General features: G+C 39.9%; 1 protein-coding gene across 1 annotated transcript in view; it reads right to left on the bottom strand.

Moving 5' to 3' along the window:
* The window catches only part of nt5dc1 (5'-nucleotidase domain containing 1), a 575,653-nt gene that overhangs the window by 166,505 nt on the left and 384,771 nt on the right, over positions 1 to 24,377 (bottom strand). The window lies entirely within an intron of this gene.

The following is a 24,377-nucleotide window of genomic DNA, read 5'->3' as shown; positions in this document are numbered from 1 at the left end:
AATCAGCAATTTACCTAATTGCTACATCTGTCAGCCTATTTTTAATGTTAGTGTCTTTGATATACTATTTAATTTTGTAACATAATAAAGATGGGCATTCTGCCTAAAGCTTACATATTTAATATTGGATGATGACTCATTTTACAGAATATTGTGAAGTCTCTTTGTAAAGTTAAGATTCAGGCACTATTCATTAATTATCTACCAGTATATGCAGATGAATATTTCTGTGCAGAAGTGTTCATTAGGTTGATACATCTTCGGAGTGAAGATAATCTTCCACAAGAAGTGGTTTTGTGAAGAAAGATTGCTAAGTGGAAAAAAAATTAGTTCTAAGGCTGCTTATGTTTTGTTAACCTAGCAGCAACTATATGGAAAATAATTGGCAGTGATTATAGAGGTTATGGCACCAACATCTGCAATGGTATATTCCTGTTCTCTGTTCATTCACACCCCAGTTCTTTGAGGCAGCACAAAGTCTACACTACCTTGGCTGGATTTCCAGTTCTCTTATCCCGCTAAGTAAAACAGAAGAACCTCAGGTGGCTTTCATACTAACTCTCTCCCATTTAGGCAGCGCTTAAAGGGACTATTTATCTATCTTCTCTTGCAGAATTTTTGAAAGTTATTTTGCTTCTACACCAGAGATCAAAATGTAAGACTGACAGGTTTTCATGAAGTGGACTGGGATAAGGATTATGTGGATCTTAGATGCCTGCATGAATGACCTGGATGAAATGAGCTGGTTTGGTGTTGTAAATTCCAGGTCAAGATTCTCTATTAGTTACAGCACACCAATAACAACTTAATGCAGGAATGCAAAAGGCAAAGTTTAATCCTTTCACTAATTTTCAACAGTGTGTTCAAGGTAATCTTAAAACTAAGGCTCTGTGACTATGAACTACAACTTTGAAACATTTAGCATATGGACAAAAGTGAATAACTTGTTAATTCAAAATATGCAGATATAGAAAAACTGAAACAGGCTATTTGGCCCAACTAGTTAATGCTGGCGCTTTTTACCCATCAATGCAGTATTGTAAGGATTGCTGGGCGGTGTATGAAGAGAGATTGGACTGACTCTTTTCCTTGTAGAAGAGAAGACTGAGAGGGGATATGATTGACATGTATAGCAATAATAAGGCACATAGACAAGAAGAAATGCTTCACCTTGATGGATGGATCAATGACCAAGGGTCAAAGATTTAAGCTAAGGGGCAGGATGCTTGAAAGGGTTGTGAGGAAATAACTTTTTACCTGGAGGGTGTGGAAATCTGAAACTCACTGCCGACAAGAGTGGTAAGAGGCAGGAGCCCTCATGGGCTAAGGAAGGGGTGGCTTTATAGAGATTTATAAAATACAAGAACGTCGGATAGGGTGAAAAGCCAATGTCCTTTTTCCAAGCGTAAGGAGTCCACAACTAGACGGCATAGGTTTAATGTAAGAAGGGAAAGATTTACAAGGGATTGAAGGGGCAACCTTTTCATACGGAGAGTGCTGCATGTATGGAATGAATTGTCAGTGGAGTGGAGGAGGCTGGTAAAATTATATTTAAAAACATCTGGATGGGTACATAAATGGGAAGGGTTCAGAGGAATATGAACCTAATGCTGGCAAATAGGACGAGATTAATTTAAGATATCTGGTCGGCATGGACAAGTTGGACTGAAGGGTCTGTCTCCCTGCTGTACAACCCTATGAGTCATTAATTAGGTCATTTAATTGAGAAGTGGCAATTGGAGTTTAATTTGGAGAAATGTGAGGGTGGTTAAGAAGGCATTTAGCATGCTTGCCTTCATTTCTCAAAACTTTGAGTAAAGGAATTAGGACATTATGTTGAGGTTGTACAGGATGTTGGTGAGGTCTCTTCTGGAGTCTCTTCTGTGTCCAATGCTAGTCTCCCTGTTATAGGAAGGATATTAATAAGCTGGAGAGGGTTCAGAAAAGGTTTACTATGATATTGTCGGTAATGGAGGTTTTAATTTATAAGCGGAGGCTAGGACATTTTCACTGGAGCATAGGAGGTTGAGAGGTGACCTCACAGAGGTTTATAAAATACAGGGGAGTATAGATAAGAGTTTACTATAATAGAAAAGACATTCTAAATGTCTTTTCCCTAGGGTGGGGTATTTCAAGACTAGGGAACATATTTTTGAGAGGAGAAAGACCTAAAAAAGACATGAGGAGCAATTTTTTTTTACACAATGGTTCGTGTGTGCAATTAACTTCCAGAGGAAATGCTGGATGAGGGTATAGATACAACATTTACAAGACATTCCTGCAGGTGGAAACAGTTTAGTTTGGAATTATGGTTGGCATGGACTGGTTGGACCAAAGGGTCTGCTTCTATGCTGTATGACTCTATTTAAGAAGTACTTGGATGTACACTTGCGATCTCAAGTATATAAGGCTATAGGTGGAAATGTGTTGCTGGAGAAGCGCAGCAGGTCAGGCAGCATCCAGGGAACAGGAGAATCGACGTTTCGGGCATAAGCCCTTCTTCAGGAATGGGGAAAGTTTGTCCAGCAGGCTAAGATAAAAGGTAGGGAGGAGGGACTTGGGGGAGGGGCGTCGGAAATGTTCCGACGCCCCTCTCCCAAGTCCCTCCTCCCTACCTTTTATCTTAGCCTGCAGGACAAACTTTCCCCATTCCTGAAGAAGGGCTTATGCCCGAAACGTCGATTCTCCTGTTCCCTGGATGCTGCCTGACCTGCTGCGCTTTTCCAGCAACACATTTCGGCCTGTCTCCCCAATATAGAGGAGGCCACATCGGGTGCAGAGGATGCAATAGATGATGTGTGTGGAGGTGTAGGTGAATCTGTGGTGGATATGGAAGTTTCCTTTGGGGCCTTGGGGGGAGGTGTGGGCGCAAGTCTTGCACCTCCTGCGGTTGCAGGGGAAGGTGCGGGGAGTGGAGGTTGGGTTGGTGGGGGGTGTGGATCTGACGAGGGAGTCATGGAGGGAGTGGTCTTTACGGAATGCTGATAGGAGAGGGGAGGGAAATATATCCTTGGTGGTGGGGTCCGTTTGGAGGTAGCGGAAATGACGGCGGATGATGCGCTGTACATGGAGATTGGTGGGGTGGTAGGTGAGGACCAGTGGGGTTCTATCCTGGTGGCGGTTGGAGGGGCGGGGTCCAAGGGCGGAGGAGCGGGAAGTGGAAGAGATGCCCTATAAGGCTATAGGGCCAGGTATTAGAAAATGAGATCAGAATAGTTAGGTGGTTGATTTTGACTGGTGCAGACATGATGGGCTGAAGGGCCTCTGTGCTCTAGACCTCTATCACTCTTATGATAATGATGAAAACTGAAAATAGATGTTCTATCCTTTGGCTGGGAATGCTGTTTGGAATTCTGGAGATAATCGGCTACACTTGGTTATGATTTAGACTCCTGATGTGTCACAGACAGTGGTTTTTCATTTCTTCTGGAACGTTTGTATAAGTGAGCTCAGCTGGCCAGTCTTCAAACTAAACATTCTCCAATTATTTAATATGGTTCCGATAATGAGTTCCATGAAAATGTTTAAACTAGTCAGACAGTAAAATTGAAGTATTAGGATATATACATTTTCCTTTCCCATTTACATCATTTCTGAAAGAACAAAACACACGACTTTCCCAAAGGTGCTCTCTCCTGATACCTGCTCACTGATTTTCTCAGACCAAACAACATTTTGACCAAATGGAGTTATGGGGTAGATAGGTCATCTTTTTGGGCCTGAGTACATAATGCTCTGAGGTGTAACAAAAAGTAGCAAGACCACAGCAAGCAATTAAAAAAAAAATCTCTATTGCTCCCTACATTTCTGAAGGTGTTGTGTCACCACTGGAAGGGTGGCATGTGCCACCCAAACAGCCATCTGTATACACTGAAATTAATAAGCATATTACAGCAAGATGCGTGAGATTACTGTCAAAAGTCTAAGTCTGAAACCTTGTCAACTTCAGCTTCTGAGTCTATTGATGCTGAATTCAATCATTGCATGGTGACCACAGGTCACTATAAGGTCTTTTAACTTAGCACTGAAGCTCTGAACTGCACAGTTTTGCAAGATTGGTGTCTTTTATGTACTGATATCACTTGGAAGATCCCAGACTGCTTTTTATTGGCACTCTTTTCCTTACAGCTCATGATCACAAAGTGTTTGACAGCATCTCAGATGGCTACAATAATTATCTTAAATGTGGATTAACTTAAAGTATGCACCTCCAGCTACACCATTTGTGGCTAAATCAAATGCTTTGGCTTCAACCTACAGAGAGCAAAATTTAGGCCTGAGAGATGATTAAGAAAATAGTTAAATCATTGTTTAATAAATGTGAAATATTTTCTTCAATTATCTTTAACTCATGCAGAGAAGTTCTGTAAACTTTGAAAGATCCATTCTGTAGGGAAAACTGAATACCAAAGTCGTAGAGTTATGCTTCAGGCACACAGGGCATTAATGAGAATAAATCTAGAGAAATGTTGCCAGAGGAACTGGTGGAGGCTGGCACAATTACAACATTTAAAAGACATCTGGATGGGTATATGAAAAGGAAGGCTTCACAGAGAGATGGGCAAATTGCTGGCAAATGGGAGTAGATTAATTTAGAAAATCTAGTCAGCATGAATGAGTTGGACCAAAGGGTCTGTATCCGTGCTGTACATCTCTATGACTCTATTGGTTTTCTTACTTAAGGAAGGATGTAAATTTGTTGGAAGCAGTTCAGAGCAAGTTTACTAGACTAATAGCGAGAATGGTGGGGGGTTCCCATGAGGAGAGGTTGGACATGTTCTTATCATTTTTGCTTATTTTAGGTGGTGAAGCAGAGTACGCCAGTGAAATTTCTTCATTAAAAGCACAATTCACACAAATAAAAACAACTAAAAGTTAACTTGAAGCAAAACATCTGTAATATAGTATTGAAATCAAAATATCTATAATGTACCATCATATATACTCTGCCAACATTATTTCCACCCTCTATTACTTTTAATGCATGAAACACATACAAAATACATGGCAAAGAGAATGGGAAAATGGCTAAAATGTTAATATGAGGAATACATTGGGCTAAAGGTAAACTGTACCTGATAAAACATCAGCAGACACTAAATGAACAAGTCTGGTATTTTTTAAGGGCAATATTCACATCAACTAAAGGCATAATTTTTCTCAGTCATCCTTGGGATACAGGTGTAACTGGTAAGGCTGGCATTTGTTGTCCATCTTTCCTTCCTGTGTGTCAGGCACAGGAGTGATGACCCACCAGATAACTGAGGTGCTTAACTTGTGAGGTTAGTTTCAGAGAAACTATTTCAATTGGAGCAGAAACCCAGAACAACAATTCACTAGACTGTGATTGTTCCACTTTTCTAACTGTATTAGCTGATATGGAGGAAAAGCAGATACTGAAGTTGAGGTACATATTGGACACAATCTCATTGGCACAGGCATGAGAGGCTGACTGGTCTATACCTTCTCTCTTGGCCTCATTAAGAATGCTTATGGCTCGCTTTCATTGGTCTGGCTTCCCCATTAGAGCTTCAAGACCTCTGGAAGCAGGGCACTCTCTCACTTCATTAAGTGTTGCAGGAGGACCAGGAAATGCCAGGATTAGCAGAGACTGGCAACCACAAAAAAAACATTGCCTGCTGCTCCAAGCTCAACGAACAGAATTTTATAATAAGAAGGCCTGGTGGTTAAAATCAACATGACCTCATTTTGTTGCTGGCAGACATGAATCTGAACAAAGCCAGAAACATTACTGTCCCATGATAAACCTTGAATTGCAGTTAACATCATCATGTAGGCAAGCCAATTCCATCTAATTGTTGGGGCTCGTGACACTAAATTACTGATTGAATGGCATTTGAATCCAGTCTGAATGATGAAACCTTGTGCACTTTGCCATCGACATGGTGGGAAGTGAAACATGTTTGGGGCAGTCTTTTCCTAATCCTTTGTCATCACAAAGCTGCTATAATTTGCTTTAGAACAACATTAAATTGGCATTGTTACTCAAAACCCTTAATGGTGGTTGGTGTGAAGCAGAAATGTTTTGCTAATGGAAGTTCATTTCAGTTTTGTTCCAAGATATGTTGTTGATCATAAAAGATAGATGCTGCATGTTACTTTTTGAAACATCAGTTTTTTTTATCTGGATGGTTAGTGTTGAAATGGAGATGAATCATGGTCCAATCCTATGTTTTGGAATTCTTAGAATCACAGAATGTTAGATGATTGATGGAAGCCATTTGGTTCTTCCTAGCTGTGTTAAACTAGAATAGCTATGTATTTTATTTACTTGGTTTCATAGTACTGCTCTTCCTCATTATCTTTTAAATATGTATTCTCAATCACTTGTCCATTTCCCATTTAAAAGCTATTTGGATTCTGCTTCTGATAGGACAGAGAATAAATGCCCTGCCAATTCTTTGTATGAAAGAAACATGCTAACCTCTCTCGTCGTTCTTTTGGGGATTATGTTAAGTGTATATTTTTAATAAAATGTTACTAACACTGGCCAGAGGAAATATTTTCTCAATTCAGTTTGTAAAATCATACACCTCTGAATTTTGAGCTCCTGTATTAGATCTCCACTCCAAGTTATTTGCACTAAAGAAATGAGCTCCAGTTTCGCTTGCATCTTTTTACAATTTATGCCTCTCATGTCTATTATCTTCTTATCTTCAATGTACTTTCTCCATGTGGACCTGGCTCCCTTCAACATGAAGAATGCTCTGTAAAAGGCATACAGGAAGCACAGCTAAACAAACAAGTCACAAGGATGCAGTGCTTTCAACTTCTGATGGGAATAAATTATATTCACACATGTCTTTTAATATATTAGAGGTTTTGGCATTTGCCATTGTATTGTGGTAATTCTTCATCAGTCCAAAAGCTAAACAATAATTTCAGAAACCTCACCTATAACAACTACACATTATCATGCCATAGAGGCTTTTTATAAGAGCAGGAGAAACATACTAAATTATTGCCAATATCTAATCCGTGGCAATTAGTCCCAGGAGAATCCTATTAACAACTGTGATTGTGTACTTTTTCTAAAATATATTCTCGCCACTCTCCAGTTGTGCAGCATATGTGCAGCAGATACTGAACCTAATAACTGGACTCCTGCATTGCAATTTTATAGAAACAAGGTTCAACTGTGTATTATTATAGCTCCCCACAGTGGTATGAATCTAAACTACAAAGCTGCCAGTGAATGAGGCAAATAATTGCACAATATTGCATGATTGTATGTGTATCCAGGTAAATATAAAACTATGTCGACAAACAGAATGTGATAAGAAAACCTCTAACTAATTAAGTGTTCAAATCAGCCAGTCCCATACACAGGTTTTAATTGCAATTGTAACATTTTTATTGCTGTTTGATGATGTTGAGCAAAAATAACTTTGAAAATGTCCTTGTTGTGTTACAGGTCTGTTTATAAAGGATATCACCATAGCTTCTGTCCTCAATAAAGTAATTTAGGGAAATACCCAGTGTAGTTCAGAGATCACAAGAAAGTTTTATGGTTTTTCTCCCTCTCTATGATGTTTGAAGTCAGTGACCAAAGCCAGAATCTTCCCAGCCACTGAGTGACGTGGGCATTGGGAAGAAAGCTGAGAAATCACAGACGATGGGTAGTGAGAAGCTTCCCACTGTTGAGATCAAAACATCCTGTTTTCTAAAGAAGTGTTGAATGGCCACATCGGATTTTTGCTCATGAGTAGTGAGTGGACTTTTATGTACACATTAGTATGCATTAACCCACTCATTGTTCCATAATTTGCCTCACTGATATGCAGTTTTCCTTTCTCCATCCACTGCAGTGAAATTAGATGGTGATAATTGAAATGAAAGTCAGAGCAGTTATCTAATTGCTTGCCACTTGCTCTTCTGGCCCTCCAACAGTTAGGACATCTCAGGTCATTTCGACAAGCAGCAACTGCATGTATCTCCCTTGCAGAAGTGCCCTCCAGGTCCCTGTCAGCAAATTGAGATGCCAATATTCCGCTATCTGATATGTCTGGGCCAAATAAAATGAACTACGCAGGACAGCCTCAGACTTGACGAGATGCACAGTTGGGTGTTAAAGATGGCACCATTGCTACGAATCCTGGGAGGTCCTGACCTAGGCCAGTAATCACAGCTTGCAGTAGGTAGGAGGATATGATGAGCAGAGTGATATAGGGATGCATAGGTAATGGGGTGTGCTTGGGATGACAGATTGAGAGAAGTTGCTTGGGCTCACATTGAGGAACCCTCCATGATGTGTGCCACAAATGACACTGAACCATTTTCTGATAAGATTCAGCCCCAGGTGCAAGCACCTCTTTGCACAACATTAACATAATGATGCCAAAACAAGCATATGCCCATTGTCACAACTCATTAGAGAGCCGTATGTACAGTTTAAACAAAATAATCCCCGAGGAAAAACAGGAAAATAGGAGACACTCGCAATCACAGATTGAAGAGAATTCAGTTATTTTTGAATATAATTGTGACAGGGTCTTTCCAAAGGTCCAAACAATTGAAAACATAAGAGTATTGCATTGCAGATGCTGGAAATCTGATAGAATAATAATGAGTATATTCGTTAGTTGAGATTATGTTCGGCACGGACTGGTTGGACGGAAGGGCCTGATTCCGTGCTCTATGATTCTATTTGCATCAATAAACAAAAGAGTTAACACCGAGTTGGGACTTATCATCAAAACGTTTGATTTGTTAATTTTCTCTTTTCTGACTCTGTGAAAGCAGCAGCGAATGATTTTCTTTTACTCTTCACCCCCAATCATGAATGGTAAACTGCCAGAGGATCCTGGGCAAAAGTGAGGACTGCAGATGCTGGAAATCAGAGTCTAGATTAGAGCGGTGCTGGAAAAGCACAGCAGGTCAGGCAGCATCCAAGGAGCAGGAAAATCAACGTTTTGGGCAAAAGTCCTTCTTCAGGAATGAAGTTCCTGGTCTAATTTGACAGTCTGCTCAAAATACACTAGTAAGGTCTGACTGAAAAAATAATTATGACCTCTTGAGGAACCACAGCACAGATGCTATCCTCGTATTGTTTGGTCTAATTGCTGTCCAGTTGAAAACCTCTTCCCTCTTTCAATCACCACCATTCCCCACACCCGCAGATCTTCCACCTGCATTGGAAAATAAATTTTTATTCAATATAGTTGCCCTCTTTCCATCTTTAATTGAAATTTCAAAGAAGTGCATCGGAGTATATGTAGCGATGGCCTCCTCAGCTTTATAGTCCATGCTGCATCTTTATGTTATAAATAAATCAATGCATCTGTGTGGATGTGCAACCTGCCAAAATTGCAGCTTCATAGAAAATAACAGAATTTCTATAACTAGACCAAGATTTAAAAAAAAAATCAACTGCTCAGATACAATCTTCCCTCTGTGCTTCTTCTTTCATCTCATCTGGATGGTATGCTCAGATTCTTGTACAGTTGCATATGTACACACCTTAAAGGGAATCTTGGTTGTGCATGGCCTGATTGTTGCATTGCTCAATACATTCTGGCTTTGCAGTGCAGCCAAGCACGGAGGGAGCATTCTGAAAAAAATATGATCATGCACTGAATAGAACTATTTCCCACACCATATTGCCCTTTGACTGATTTTTCTCCTCTCAGCTGTCGTGCAGTGGGATGCCAGTTGTAGCCATCTGCTGCATTAGCTGAGTTGTAAACTATTCAATACAGGACTGCAGAAGCATTCATTCTACTGAGCCACTGGGGAATCAGATAATTACGATGACTTCACTTCAACTGAAGGAAAAGCTCCCAGATTGTAACTTTTTTTTTGAGAAAAGCATAGAGTGAGTTTTCGATCAGACTCATAACCTGAAATAACAAAACACTGATTTGACTTTCCTCACTTTTATTACCATCGATAACACAGAAATATCAACATCAATTTCAATTAACTTTCTGTTTTCTCCTCATGATGAAACTTAGCAGTAACATGTATATCTCTCATTTATTACACTCTGGATTGCTGTTAACTTGAGACAATTTGTAAGGATTATTCCAAAGTATATAAGCATTTGGTGGTGCCAGCCCAGGCTGAGCTGTGGCATTCCAAATGAGACAGCCTCTATGGTGGTCCTGAATTAAATATTTTTCTTCAAGTCAGCCACACTATAACTGGTGCCAATACCATTAACCCGCAAAAATGCTTTTGCTAACAGGTACAGCAAAGCTGGTTTCATACAGGCTACAATTTATGGTATACAATTTTATGCAGTGCTTGTGTCCAAGTCAGCGGTGCTTTCCAGCATGCTGAAAGACTGGGAGATCAGAGATTCAGCATTGGAACGGAGCTAAAAGTTCCAGCATTTCTAACAGGTGAAAACTTCATTTGCTGGGCCGAACCTTGCTGATGACTGGTTTGCCACGTGATTGTGAACACTCAAGATTCCTGACAGCTGACAGTCTGGTTAAAAGTATTCCTAATGCATGACAAAGAAATGATGAAGAAACAAAACAGTTTGAACATTGAATAAGAAGTGTTAGGAAACAATGTAGCTCATCATCCAAATGGTTGCCATGGTGTCGATGTCATTCAGTGGGAGAGCATTACAGTAAACTTTAACCTGCACCTTAGCAATTGGCACTATTGATAAACTGACAAAAATTATGTAGCTCAAACATCACAATCTACTGCGATGCCCGAGTGCTAAAGCTGTACATAAATTATAACAGTGATGAGTATACCCCTACATTATGTTTCTATCACTTACTGTGTGTTTTTACACTGATTTTAGGAGGTGTTTGATGTTTTTAGATAGTTTTTTTTGCGGGATGCTGATGTCTTGAAGCTTTGTTTGGTTAGGGTTTTCTGTGGTTATGCATGCCTCTTGGTTATCTGGAATATTTGATCAACTGGCACACTCCTGGTCCCAGAGGTGTCAGTTAATGAAAGGTTTGCTGTACTTTATTGCGCTACTTAGAGATACAAGCAATCATAAAAATGAAATTCTGACAGTTACTTTTTGCTCAGAGAGATAACGAGATGGCTTTATTCTGTCTCAAGAGATGGTATTTTGACAGGTTGCATCTGCATTTGCAATACCAGATAAGGAGATATTAGCACGCTCATTGTGCTTTTCCCAGAATATTTAAATATATTGTTCCAGGAAGAAGCTACTGAGTTGCAAGATGACAATGCAGGAAGAAGGGAGTTTGGTCAGAATGGTACTGCTCTCGCCTAGGAGGACAATTGGCTTTATACTAATTAAAAATCAAAAGAACTGCAGATGCTGTAAATGATAAACAAAAAACAGAAGTTGCTGGAAACGTTCAGCAGGTCTGGCAGCATCTATGAAGAGAAATCAAAGTTAACGCTTCATGTTCTGAGGAAGGGTCACTGGACCCTAAACATTAACTTTGATTTCTCTTCACAGATGCTGAGCTGACCTTTTCCAGCAACTTCTGTTTTTGTTTTTGACATTATACTAATTTTAGCTTCTTACAGTTTCTGAATTGTTCAAGTCCAATTGTTTCAAAAACTCAATCCAAGCCTGAGCTCTTTGGAACTTGCACGATGTGGGAGAATCAGGAGACAGAAATTCGTGGCCCCCCAGATGTGATTATGCAATGTTGCTGATAAACAATCCAAATACCGGAATGGACAGGCCCAAGGCATACAGGATATCAGTCCTCATCAACATAAAGCCAGTGAACTGTATGCACCTAATAAACACAGACATGCAGCTGCCAGGAAAGAAGATTTGAAGATCAGTTTTACGCAATGCCAGCAGGAGTCTTCAGGTAGCAGACGGAGGAGCGAAAGAGGTACAGGGAGCAGAAAATAATATCAGAGCACACAGATGTCAAACTCTGACAGGCTGGCAGCAGTGATGATGTCACAGCAGCACGTGTGGAGGGTATTATGGACCATAATGTTCATTTGATTTTAACATGGCTCGGGTGAAGCACTCCTGCCCCCCCACATTATACATTTCGAGAAATACATATATCAAACATGTACCTTGTTGATTATAACGTACATTGGCCCCTTTAAATGGCACCTGTAGGGTCACATAAAGACCAGGCAACTTATTGCAGAGGGAGCTCCAAACACACATTGGGATGAAAAATCAAAACTGCTCTACTGAGTCCAAAACACTTTAAAAAGAAATACATTGAAAAAGTTAAAACATATATTTGACAGTGGATAGCAAATTCCCTCACAGAATGCCAAAACCAGAAACAACACTGCGTGCAAGTTTAGGTTTTTGTCTTTCCCACACTGGACTAACAGATATCAGATGACATCTAGTGTACAAATGCTGAAAGTAAGTTTCACAAATAGCTTGCAAAAACACCGTTTAAGTTTATTCAAGTTTTATAGAGCAGTCATATAGTCAAAGGGACAAGCAACTTCTTTTCATGCTCTCAACACCAAATGCTTACCATATGTTTGATTAAGTGTTTGGAGTATGAAGGAAGTTAAAGCCTAAGAAAACAACAGAGAGAAAACAAAATTGACAGGAGGCATTTTCCTGATCATGGTATTTGTACTGGCATTCCTGCTTTGCTGGACTAACTTTGATTTACAAGCCACATTTGGTTGATCAGCGTGTGTTTAATCTCTTTAACACTTCTGTTGCTTTAAAATCCATTTGTTTTCTGTCATCAAATGTCAGCTTGCCTCAATTGGTGGCACCCATATCCTAACCCCATCTCAGGAAGTTGAATCTTCAGGGCAGCACTGAGCAAATTGTACAAAATGTTGGAAATATAATGTCAATAAATGAGATATGTATCTTTCAGCCTGTTGGCTGGAAAATAATGGAAAAAAGTCATAAATACACTGGAAAAAAATAACTACTTACATTTATATGGTATCATTACTGCAGAAAAAATATCCCAGGTTGCATCAACAAAGTATTATTAAAAGAAAAATGACACCTAATAAAAAGAGATGTTGGGGGAACAATTTAATGAAAGAGATGAGTTTTAGAGCTGGTCTTTAAATAAAGGAAATGGAGAGGAAAAAGGGTTAAGGGAGGGAATTCCAAAGTATTGAGCCTTAGCTGCACAAGGCATGCCTACCAATCGGGTAAAGGGAGGGGAATACATAAGGAACCAAAGGAACAGAGACTCCAGCTGAGAGGCTTTAATACTGGAGAAGTTTAAACAGATGTGGGTAGGCCTGTGTTATATGTTGGGTGTGGGGAGTTCATTGAAGACTGGAGTGGTATAGAATGGATAGGAATAGTCACTTTTCCGGTATAACCAAAGGAATCATGCTGATTCACACACATACACATACATATATATGTATTGTACATTACTTTAAAATTAGTGTATCGATATAGTAAAGTTAATTTGTGGGATGTGGACATCACTGGCATATATACTATTAGTATACTATGAATTTATTAATATAATAATTATATTACTATAACTAGTTAGAGTTTACTACTTAGACTGTTAGGAACACACTAGCCTCAGGTCTGTTCCATATCAGCTCCTAGTTTTCATTCCTCAAAGCCTGATGACTTCATCACAGTGGACAGTGCACCCTGCACCCAATCAAATACCAACTGTTTAGACTCATATGCAGCAGCTTGGGAATGTCTGGACTTAACTAGGAGGATTAAAATGTTAATGTTGAGATATTCACCCCACACTGTGCCAATGTTGAACAGTGAAGCGGGTGATGGAGTGATGAATGCAGTGGAACTTTGGGAAAATGGAAGCTGATGAAATGTCCAGGATGGGAGGAGAAAATGGACCCAGTAGAGACAGAGCACAACATTCTAGTGAAAGGAGGAGGAGATCACTAATGGGAGTCAGCAACTCAGCTGTTGCAAACAGTTTAGTTCAAGCTGGGACATTGAGTAGAAGTGGAAATGAAATTCTTGGGTGTGGTGGTTTTATAGAGAGGTCAAAGGCAAGGGTCTCTATACATTTAACTAGAAAAAATTGTGGCTCATCTGAAATGGTTTGCTGAACAAGTGTTCTGATAGCACATAGGTATCAATGAAATCCACTGCGATAGCAGAACACTGAATTGTGTACCAGCAACTTGCAGGTAGATGATGATCCTAATTCTGCTGATCATGCTCACAAAATCAAAAGACCCTCGAATGGGTCTTTGACATCTCTAGTCTGGATGAGAAGGTTTTGGTAAAGTTTGATCTGGCTATATCCTCTGACTAGGTAATGCTGGAATCCAGCGCTGACAGACTCATCAAAGTGGACAACAGAAGAGATATGATGGGAGAAGATGGTGCAGTTGAAAGGATCAGGAACGTAACTATACTATTGTTACAGTCACCCAGAATTCTACTGGAGTCTTCAGTTGATGAATGTAATGCTGGTAGAAATCTGAGCACAGAGGTTCAAACAGGAAATCGCACCCAGGGATTCAGGACTAGCATAGTGGCTTCCAAGCTCTCTCACAGCAGGTACATTTACTTTTGAAGCATGGGCATTCTTGCTTTGTAAGTAAGTGAAGAACATACAAGAACTTACAAACAAAAACCAACTTAATTTGGTTTCAGTTGAAGGAAGAATATTGACATGGACATTGAGAACGTTTCCTGTTGATGTTCAAATCATATCGTAGAGTCGCTTGCGCTCACCTGAATGTTCGGACAAAACTTCAGTTTAAGTCTAAACTGTATGACACTACTGGCAATGCAACTTTTGATTGGCAGGGTACTGTATGTTGCTTATCTCTTCAAATGTGGGCTCATTTGAATCAACAGAACTGGCAGAGAACAGCTGCTAAGGCAGGAGGAGAGAAGCGTTTGCATGATCAGACTTTTCTTGGGCATTTCGCAGTTTACATCATCAGAATGCAGTGACAAATATACAGATGATTAAACTGTGAGCATATTTCAATGCCAGATATACATTTGTAGAGAAACCACCAAGGGCCGGATAAACAGTTCACAGTTTATAGGAAAAAGCAGCCCCCGATTCCTGCAAGTCTTTCCACTCCACCAGGAATGTGACACAAGAGCCAGAAATCAAGCCAAGGCCAGGATATGCTAGGTCCTGGCCTGAGCTTCATTTCCGGGGGGGCGTGTTGGGGACGGAACCTCCATCCACTCAAAACATCTCTTCCAATTCCAACATTTAGTTGTTTAAGTGAGTTCAGTGTCTTAGCCTCAGCCACACTTCCTGACAACTCAGTCCAACTGTTGATCCCCTTCTGAATAAAAAATACAAACTCGTATATATTACTGCAGCCCTCAAAGAATTAATGCCAAAAGTTTAAAATACATTAATTTTCACCGGTGTGCAGCTAATGATTGCATTCAAAAAGTCAAAACCATACAAATAAATATTTTCTTTTATTTGGTCAAAATGTCTGGCCGCTGGAGAACAGACAGGCTCGTAAAATATTTCTTTTTACAAATTGGCTACGAAGAAGGATATTGCTTTGCTTCCCCCAAGTTCTCAGACTTTTCCAGCTCACATAAAAACCCCATGTCATTCACTTCTCACCACCAGATTGAAAAAACGCAAGATATTTGTGAACTTCCAGCCAATCTTCAGAAAAATGAAAGTTGAGACCTAATACAGGAGTTTAAAATGATAAAAAGGATTAATATAGTTGACTTGGGGAAGATGTTTCTCCCCTGTGGGGTGTACAAAAACAACTGACCGTTTATAAAAGATGGTCAGTAATAAAGGATAATGATTTTTAGAAGAATCTTCTTTACCGAGTATGTGGTTAGACTGTGGAACTTGCTACCACATACAGAAGTTGAGGCAAATGGTGCCAGTTCATTTAAGATGAAGACAGGGAGGGAGGAAAGAATCAAAGGATTGCCAATAATGTGTCAAGAACCGGAGGGGAGGAGACCATTATCAAACATAAACACTGACACAGACTTGTTGGAAAGCATGGCCTGTTTTTTGGCTGTGATTCTATGTAAAAAAACAATGCAATTCCTTGGGAAATAACTTTCTCACATGGTATCAGTTTTACAGAGATGACAAATTCACCTTGGGGGAACTACTAGCTCAAACCTGCTTCTTGTACTTTGTTACAGAATATTAATTACTAACCTGCAAGGTTACTCACTTGCATCAGTAATAATTTAGCTGGAAGCGCCAACTTGTTTTTCTTAGAAATAACCTAAAGTTTCTATCATGTCAACTATAAGTACAGTGTCAAAATTTAGATTTAGATTTAGATTAGATTAGATTAGATTACAGTGTGGAAACAACAAGTCCAACAAGTCCACACCGACCCACCGAAGCGAAACCCACCCATACCCCTACATTTACTCCTTACCTAACACTATAGGCAATTTAGTATGGCCAATTCACCTGACCCTGCACATCTTTGGATGGTGGGAGGAAACCGGAGCACCCGGAGGAAACCCACGCAGACACGGGGAGAACGTGCAAACTCCACACAGTTAGTCGCCTGAGGCGGGAATTGAACCCGGGTCTCTGGCGCTGTGAGGCAGCAGTGCTAACCACTGTGCCACCGTGCCGCCCAGCTCACTGAACCCATTTAGAAGTCCTTTTGTTAAATAGTCATTACTGTCACTATTCTGTAAGGATTCTTGATTTTCAACGGATGAGAATAGTTAAACTAATGTTGGCTTCTTCCTATTTGGTACTTTACCTCTCATCACTGTGCCCCTTTAGTTGTACAACATTATATCAGACGGAAGACCATTGTAATGAACTGCTGTAAAAACACAGATCACTACAAAAAAAATGCCTTTAAGATGTTTACAAGTATTAAAACAGATGCACTTTCTACTACGGGATCCCCAGGAAACACTGAATAAAAATGTTTGGCTGCATCCATGGTCTTAGCACCTCAAGATGATCTTACGTTGAAGGATAAGGTATAGCAATTCTATCACATTTCAAAATAGATCTTCTGTTATATGGTGGTTGAATTATGCATCTATATGGATTCTTCAGTTAAAACAACTTCTGTTCATTTGTCCTTGGAATTGCTTGCTGAGAATCTAATGGAGAAAATTCCACAACATGTAAATAAAATGACTGCTCTGCTTGAACAGTGAAGAAAACTACAAACCAAAACTATCCCAGTTAATAATTAAAATTATAAAAGTATTGCCATAAATTTAAATGACCTTAATCATTTTAATTTTAGATGTCTGTGCCTGTGTTTTGTTCTCCAAAACTGATTAACATTTTATTACTGAAAATAATTGTGACAGTCCATTATCTAGCTTGAAAGCTGCAGTCACAGCATAGGAGAATGTAGTAAGGGTGCCAGCTCACTGAACCCATGGTTTCTGCTGCAGGGAACTCCAATGAGGATCTTGGTGCATTGGTGTGCCTTGTTGAGTGGCTGTTCAGAAATGCTTGGTGCGTTAGTCGATCTGCCAGAAAACTTGCTGTGTTTGGTGAAGAAAGAGTTCAGCCACAACTTGGCACAGGGTCTTCATGTAGAGCTTGGAGCACAAGTCAAGGTAACATTCACAAAATCATTCACAATGCTCTTTTTTTATTTATCCATGGGATTGGCCATGCATTTATCTAGCTGCTCTCAAGAAGGTGCAGTGAGCTGATTTCAGACAGCTAATATTTCAGGTTGCATTACAGTACAAACAGAAGTCACCCAATGTTTTAGTGTTGTAATGGAAGCTCAGAACAAGCTCAGATTGTGGCTACCATTCAGATGCAGAGTCGCACAGCACAGTCTAGCAATGTTCACTCAGTGATTACTAGGATTGCTAATGTGCAACTTCAAGGGAGTGACAGTGGTTCTACCACTCCACCAGTGGGAGATGATAATGTAGTAGCTATGTCTCTGACTAGCGATCGGAGACCCTGGCTAATGCTCATGGAAAATAAGTTCAAATCCCACCATGGCTGATGGAATTCAAATTCAATTAATAAAATATAGAATTGAAGGTGAGTCTCAGTAACAGTGACCATGAAACTATTATTGATTGTCGTAACAATCCATCTGGTTTAGTAATTTTAGATTAGGAAATCTGCTTTCTTACCTGGTATGGCCAACATGTGGCTCAATGTGGTGACATAATCTGACAAGTTAATAAATCACAAAGTGCAAATAGAGACGGGCAACAAGTGCTGTGGTAGCCACTGATGTTCACATTCCACAAGGAAGAATGTAAAAAGCCCGGATTGGTAGCCCCCCCCCCCCACCCCTCGCCTGTCTAAATGGTGTAACCTGAAGACAGATTACTTGATGGCATCTTCCAAAGCCATCTGTGATTTCCTATGCAAGCTACAGTCATACTGCAGCCGCAGGGGTAGCTATGTAAAGTCAGAAACAAAGGGAGTGGATGATTGGTTCAGTATTATATGGAATATTAATAATTTGTTGAATAAAGTTGGTATGGAATGGATAATTTGGAGATGCTGGTGTTGGACTGGGGTGGACAAAGTTAAAAATCACACAACACCAAGTTATAGTCCAACAGGTTTATTTGGAAGCACTAGCTTTTGGAGCACTGCTCCTTCGTCATAACCACCTGATGAAAAAGCAACACCTGATGAAGGAGAAGCTAGTGCTTCCAAATAAACCTGTTAGACTAACTTGTTGTTGTGTGATTTTTAACTTTGTATGGAATGGATGCTGTGATGGTCTGGAACTGTGGGATGGTTGGTTCTGTCATTGACATACAATGTGGATCAATGATGCATTGACAGGAAGTAAAGTTGAAAGTGGGATTACAGATAGCTCATCTGGAAGGAGGATGCACCAGCTGTTTTGTTTTGGAGTTCTTACCACATCCTTGGTTGTAATCCTGGTGAAGACAATGTTGGGAGGGTATGGCAGATCGCTGTGATTCGGGGAAGCATCCATTCTGCTGAGTCATGGAGGTCCCCTTCAGAGATCCAAGCAGCAAAATCATTCTGCTACACTTCACTGGTCTGTTTGATGATGTTCTCATAACAGTGAGGCTTGTGAGAGAAGTGAGCAGTTTGCCTTCTTAACTGCGGTATCTTCACCCTCATAGGTGATAGCCCAAGGGATGCTCTGCTACTTTGGCACCCCTGTTCATGGCTTGGAGCAGATTTTGTGCATGGAATCCTGCTGGTCACACCTCAAGATTATCTCCACATGCAGCACCATTACCACACCAACTGTAAACAACTCCTTAAAAACCCAGAATTTCCACAAATTCAAGAAGTAAGAATCCGGTGAAAGTGATCAGTTGATGATCCCTTAAAATGACACTGGTTCCTGTGTTACTGAATACAAGTTCACCTGTGTGCAGCCCAGAAAAGCTGTTCATCCCAATGGCAAAAGGGACTCTTGTGGTGCAGTGGTAGTATCTGTGGGAACTGGGAGCTGAGTTTAAGTCTCATCTGCTCCAAAGGCAGGTGATAACACTGGTTGAACAGGTTAGTTAGAAAATATCTCTAACCAGAGTGGCAAAGTCCAAAATAGCAGTGCAGTATCAAATTTGTGATGGACATCATAACTTATCTAACCTGCATCCTTCCAGTACCTACATTAATGGCCTGGCCAAGATGGCATTCAGCACAGACCATACAGACATTCAGTGGGAATGGTACAAATACCATTTGGTACTAAACAGCTGGTACCAGTAGCATTGAAGCTCCTGGTACAGTGGAGTCCAATTTTACAGCAGCTCCTTTTTTGAAAAGTGAAGTATAAGACTCCTGTATATTTAGAATTCATTACCTTCCTCAACTTTGTTATTCCTGTACATGCACTTCACCAATTTATTGAGGTGTATCAGGGTAGGAAAGCTGTAGGTGGGAGGAATGGAAGATGTTGATTGGAGGCTCATAATTATCTTTAATCCTTCAGTGGAGCTGGTTGAAGCTCTCTCTACCTTCCACCTCCATATTTGGGTAAATATATTTTTTAAAATGTACCTTTCAGTGGTGGCAACAGTGGTTACCGTAGGGGGTCACTTGTTAGTCTTCATGTAGACCACAATTTCCTGAGTACAGCTGGCCCAGAACTAACTACACATTCACTGTAGACCAATTTGGTGTTACACATCCTCTTGTAAAGTGAAAAGAACCTTATGCCTGTCAGGTCGTGGGCATCCTTTCCTGCCTTGATCCATGTGATTGGCAGCTCATTTATGTTGCCTAATTGGCTATAACTCACACTGACCATATTAGATATTTTGCTTCCTACTTTGTCTCATAATTGAAATACTGTTCTCAAATCCTACAGCACACGTTAACTGCATCACTATATTCTTGCTTATATAATGCACTGGTTTACTACTGCATTCATAATACCTTATTTTGCTGCTTCATTTATAATGTCCTGCTTACAGAAGTACAAGCTCTTCATGTATTCCAGTTCTGCTTCACTGAAGTATATTGCTTCTTTATTAATAACCATTCTGTTATACAGCACTATTCACACAACACTCCTGTGTACAGAGAACAGCTGTTTTACTGAAGCAGAACTCTACTGTGCATTTATGAAACATGCTGTTTTAATGAGGTATAATACTGTACTTCTTTACATATTCAATGAGTGTTAACAGCTATGGTGTTTTTTTAAAGGTATGTGATTGGTACTGTAGTTGAATCTATGCTGCCTTGGCATAGTGGTAAGGTTTTGATATCAATGAAAGCAAGCGTTAAATGTTGAAAAAGATTTAACAGGACAGCAAAGAGTTTGGTGAACATACTGAACAGTTCTAAACATTTATGAGTTACACAGTGCTCTGGAAGCAAAGCCCATTCATGCTGAGATTGATTGACTCATGACATGATCAACTGCGTTTATAATGTGAAGGGAACAGTTTTCAGACAGGGTGGTGAACAATTCATTGTAAAATTATAAATTACAAGAATAACTGAGACACATCCCGAACAACTACTATTCACCTTATCTATGCACCGAATGATTTTATAAACCTGCATAATGTCTATTAGGTGAATGGCAGAGGTGTATTCCTTAGAGTTGGGGATTTCAAGACAGGGAGACATATTTTAAGATGACAGGAGAAAGATTTTAAAAAGACAGGAGGGGCATCATTTTTATTCAGAGAGTGGTTCGTGTGTGGATTAAACTTCTCGGGGAAGCCGTGGATGCGGGTACAGTTACAATGTTTAAAGGACATTTAGTACATTCATGAGCACAGAAATAAGAAATGTTCGGAGGGATATGATCCAAGCGCAGGCAGGTGAGACTAATTTGGTTTGGGATTATGTGCGGAATGGTCTGGTTGGACTGAAAGGACTGCTTCCATGCTGTATGACTCTATAACTCAAAGCAAAGCTAAATACATGAAACTTTGTAAAGAAATTAATCTTTTGTCGAATACGGGGAGTAAATATTGTTCTGAGAACCCTCCAAGAAATATATCTCATGTCTCTATGGTGACTAAAACATAAACACATGGTGCTAGAATTGGATAGTCACAATGGAAATAAATCTGAGTCCTGAACCTGCACCATTTTGGGAATACACATTTAACACAATTTTTGTAGGAATGGCCAACTCATGAAAGAGGTTGGGATTACTGCACAATTAATGTGGGTCACCTAACACTTAAAGGCCAATCAGATACCCTGGATCATTTAGAGAGCTGTCGTTTGCCGATGCAAGCAAGAGGGAGAGAGAAATCCTCAACATTCTTTCTCAGTAATTTTCAATTTGTCAAAATTAAATAATAGCCACAGCTGCAGGAGCGATCCTATGAAGGGAACCATGATACACAAACAGCAGTTGTCATCTGTCTTTCACAGAAATACTGGCAGTTCAGCAGTTACCACAAGATGGCAGCACAACCATGATTAAGAAAGTGAGAATGACCTGTTGCAATGCCGATTCTTTCTTTTCACATGGCGTAGCAACAACACAGCAGATGGTGCTCTTGTGCTGTGTAAAACAACGGGCATAGTTAAACTTTCTGTCTAATGACAAGTTAGAGGAATATACAACTTTCATCTTTCATGAACCAAAAAGTAAGTTTAAAGTTGAATCACTTCTATCTCTCTGGAAACTGGACCATAGCTCAACAGACATGGTGTTGACTAGAAATAGGTTAATTTAAGACTAGCAAATTTGATACTTTACAGGTATGTAGATTTTGCCCATATGTGTAAAACTCTGAATGCATCTTCCTATCAATTTTATGTTTTTATCTGTATTTGCTTTTACAGATAAAGTGAAAATTTCTGTGTACAGAAGTATGAACCTCCCATCCTCACACCTCCACTAATGTCACAATAATAGGCCCCTGCTCAACAGAAAAAAAATGAATCAAGCAGCATCTACTCAACATCCCCCAGGAAGTCCCTTCAGTGAGTTCATTTTGGTAGTGACTGGCTCCTGGTTTGCATTTGGATCACATGTTTCCCCCTCCTCAATGAAGTAATACTGTTAGCAGAGAAATGTGGGCGCCATGCAGGGCCTGTACACTGATTAGAAGTAGCAAGCAGCCTGGAGAAGCACTCATGCTGACCTTCATGTATCATAAATTGAAATTGCTATTTTTAATTTCAACAGATAAATTATTGACTTGGGTGCTTAAAACTGTGGTTATAATTTCTTTGAAGTAAAGGGCCTACATTAATTAATGGCTTCCATAGTGTTTTGCACAGAAAAGATGGGATGGGACTGGAAAGCACAAAATAAAACTAAAATTACCTGCTTCACTTCCAACATATACTTTATTAACCTCTTAAAGCAACGTTCTATATTTATTTGACCTGCATATTTGAATTTGTATTCTGGATTAATAGATATTCAAATGAAAACCTCAAGAATCACCTATACTTATTAATGACTTTAATTTAAAACAAACAGGGAAGCAAATGATTTGCCCTGGATTTGTTGCAAATTTCAATCCCTAACAGGACTGTTTGACAAATCAGAAGTTCAATCCAGGAGCTCATACAGTTTTGTCCATCCAAGACATCTGCGCCAGATTAAAAAAAGTCCTACAATTCTAAATGCAGACTAGCACATCGAGGGCCTTGCAGTAAATTATCTCAGGTTGAAGTGAGGTTAATGGTTTGTTCATGTTTGATCTGAATGTCCTAATGAACCCCAATTTTGGGAAATAGGCAGCATGGAAGGAGCTCAAAATTTTGAGGTTCACTTCTCCTGCTCCTCATTTTAACAAATGGCTAGCAGAAGACAAATAACATGGAGGGAGCTGACCAAAAGTATGACAAACAACGAGAAGGGGAGTGGCATATCTAGCCAAACAGTGATTTAAATTAGAGGAAGGGGCATCACGTACTCATTTTCCTCATCTCAGACCTGTCTGGGTCTGTCTTCAGATGGTATTTAATGATTGTCTAAAGATTCTTCATGGCAGATTTTCAGATGGTGCACATCATGCGATCATGAAATGTATCTTTGAACTCTCAGCAGCAACTGGTCAAGGTTTCTGTAACTGTGTTTTAGAGTGTAGACAATTTCACAGGGGTCTGCAAGAGCGCCCTCAAAGAAAGTGACCAAGGTTAGACAATGTTTCCCACACAAACACTATCAATGTGGCTGTTAAAGTTCAGGTTCCAATTTACAAGTCTATCTAAACCAGATTAGAGATGTTACAGGTTCATTTGGATCAGTTCATGAATATGAAAGGATTGAAAGAACACAGGTCAAGCGCAGGCAGATGGTTTAGTTTGGAAACATGGTCGGTGTGGACTGGTTGTACTGAAGGGTCTGTTTCTGCGCTGTATGACTCTCGATGACTCATAATGGCAATAAGAGAAAAACAAAATGGTCTGAGAATTACTTGGAATAGCATCAGGAGTGAGATTAAACTGTGGGAAAATAAAGAAAAACTAATCTGAGTTAATACCTTAAATATTAAAAGAAGGAATATTTATCTTGGAGAGAGATGTAATTGGCAAGACGTTACTTAAATTCACACACTTGTCTTGAAATCAAAAAAATCAAGCAGGAATGGATAATAGTTCTACAGATGATAATTCACCATCAAAGTTGCCTAGAACATTGCCAAAGAACATTGTCTTACCTGTATACAGGACAGTCAGTTTAACTATACCTGACGTATAGGGCTCAAGTGCGTATACATCAACGCAAGGAGTATCAGAAATAAGGTGGGTGAACTTAAGGCGTGGATCGGTACCTGGGACTACGATGTTGTGGCCATCACGGAAACGTGGATAGATGAGGGACAGGAATGGCTGTTGGAGGTTCCTGGTTACAGGTGTTTCAGTAAAATTAGGGAGGGTGGGAAAAAAGGAGGAGGGGTGGCATTGCTAATTAGAAATGGTATAACGGCTGCAGAAAGGAAATTTGAGGGGGATCTGCCTCTGGAGGTAGTATGGGCTGAAGTCAGAAATAGGAAAGGTGCAGTCACCTTGTGGGGTGTTTACTATAGGCCCCCCAATAGCAGCAGAGATGTGGAGAAACAGATGGGGAAACAGATTGTGGAAAGGTGC

Source organism: Chiloscyllium plagiosum, chromosome 3, assembly GCF_004010195.1.
Source record: "Chiloscyllium plagiosum isolate BGI_BamShark_2017 chromosome 3, ASM401019v2, whole genome shotgun sequence".
NCBI classification, from domain to species: domain Eukaryota; kingdom Metazoa; phylum Chordata; class Chondrichthyes; order Orectolobiformes; family Hemiscylliidae; genus Chiloscyllium; species Chiloscyllium plagiosum.
This window is presented reverse-complemented; position numbering and strand designations above follow the sequence as displayed.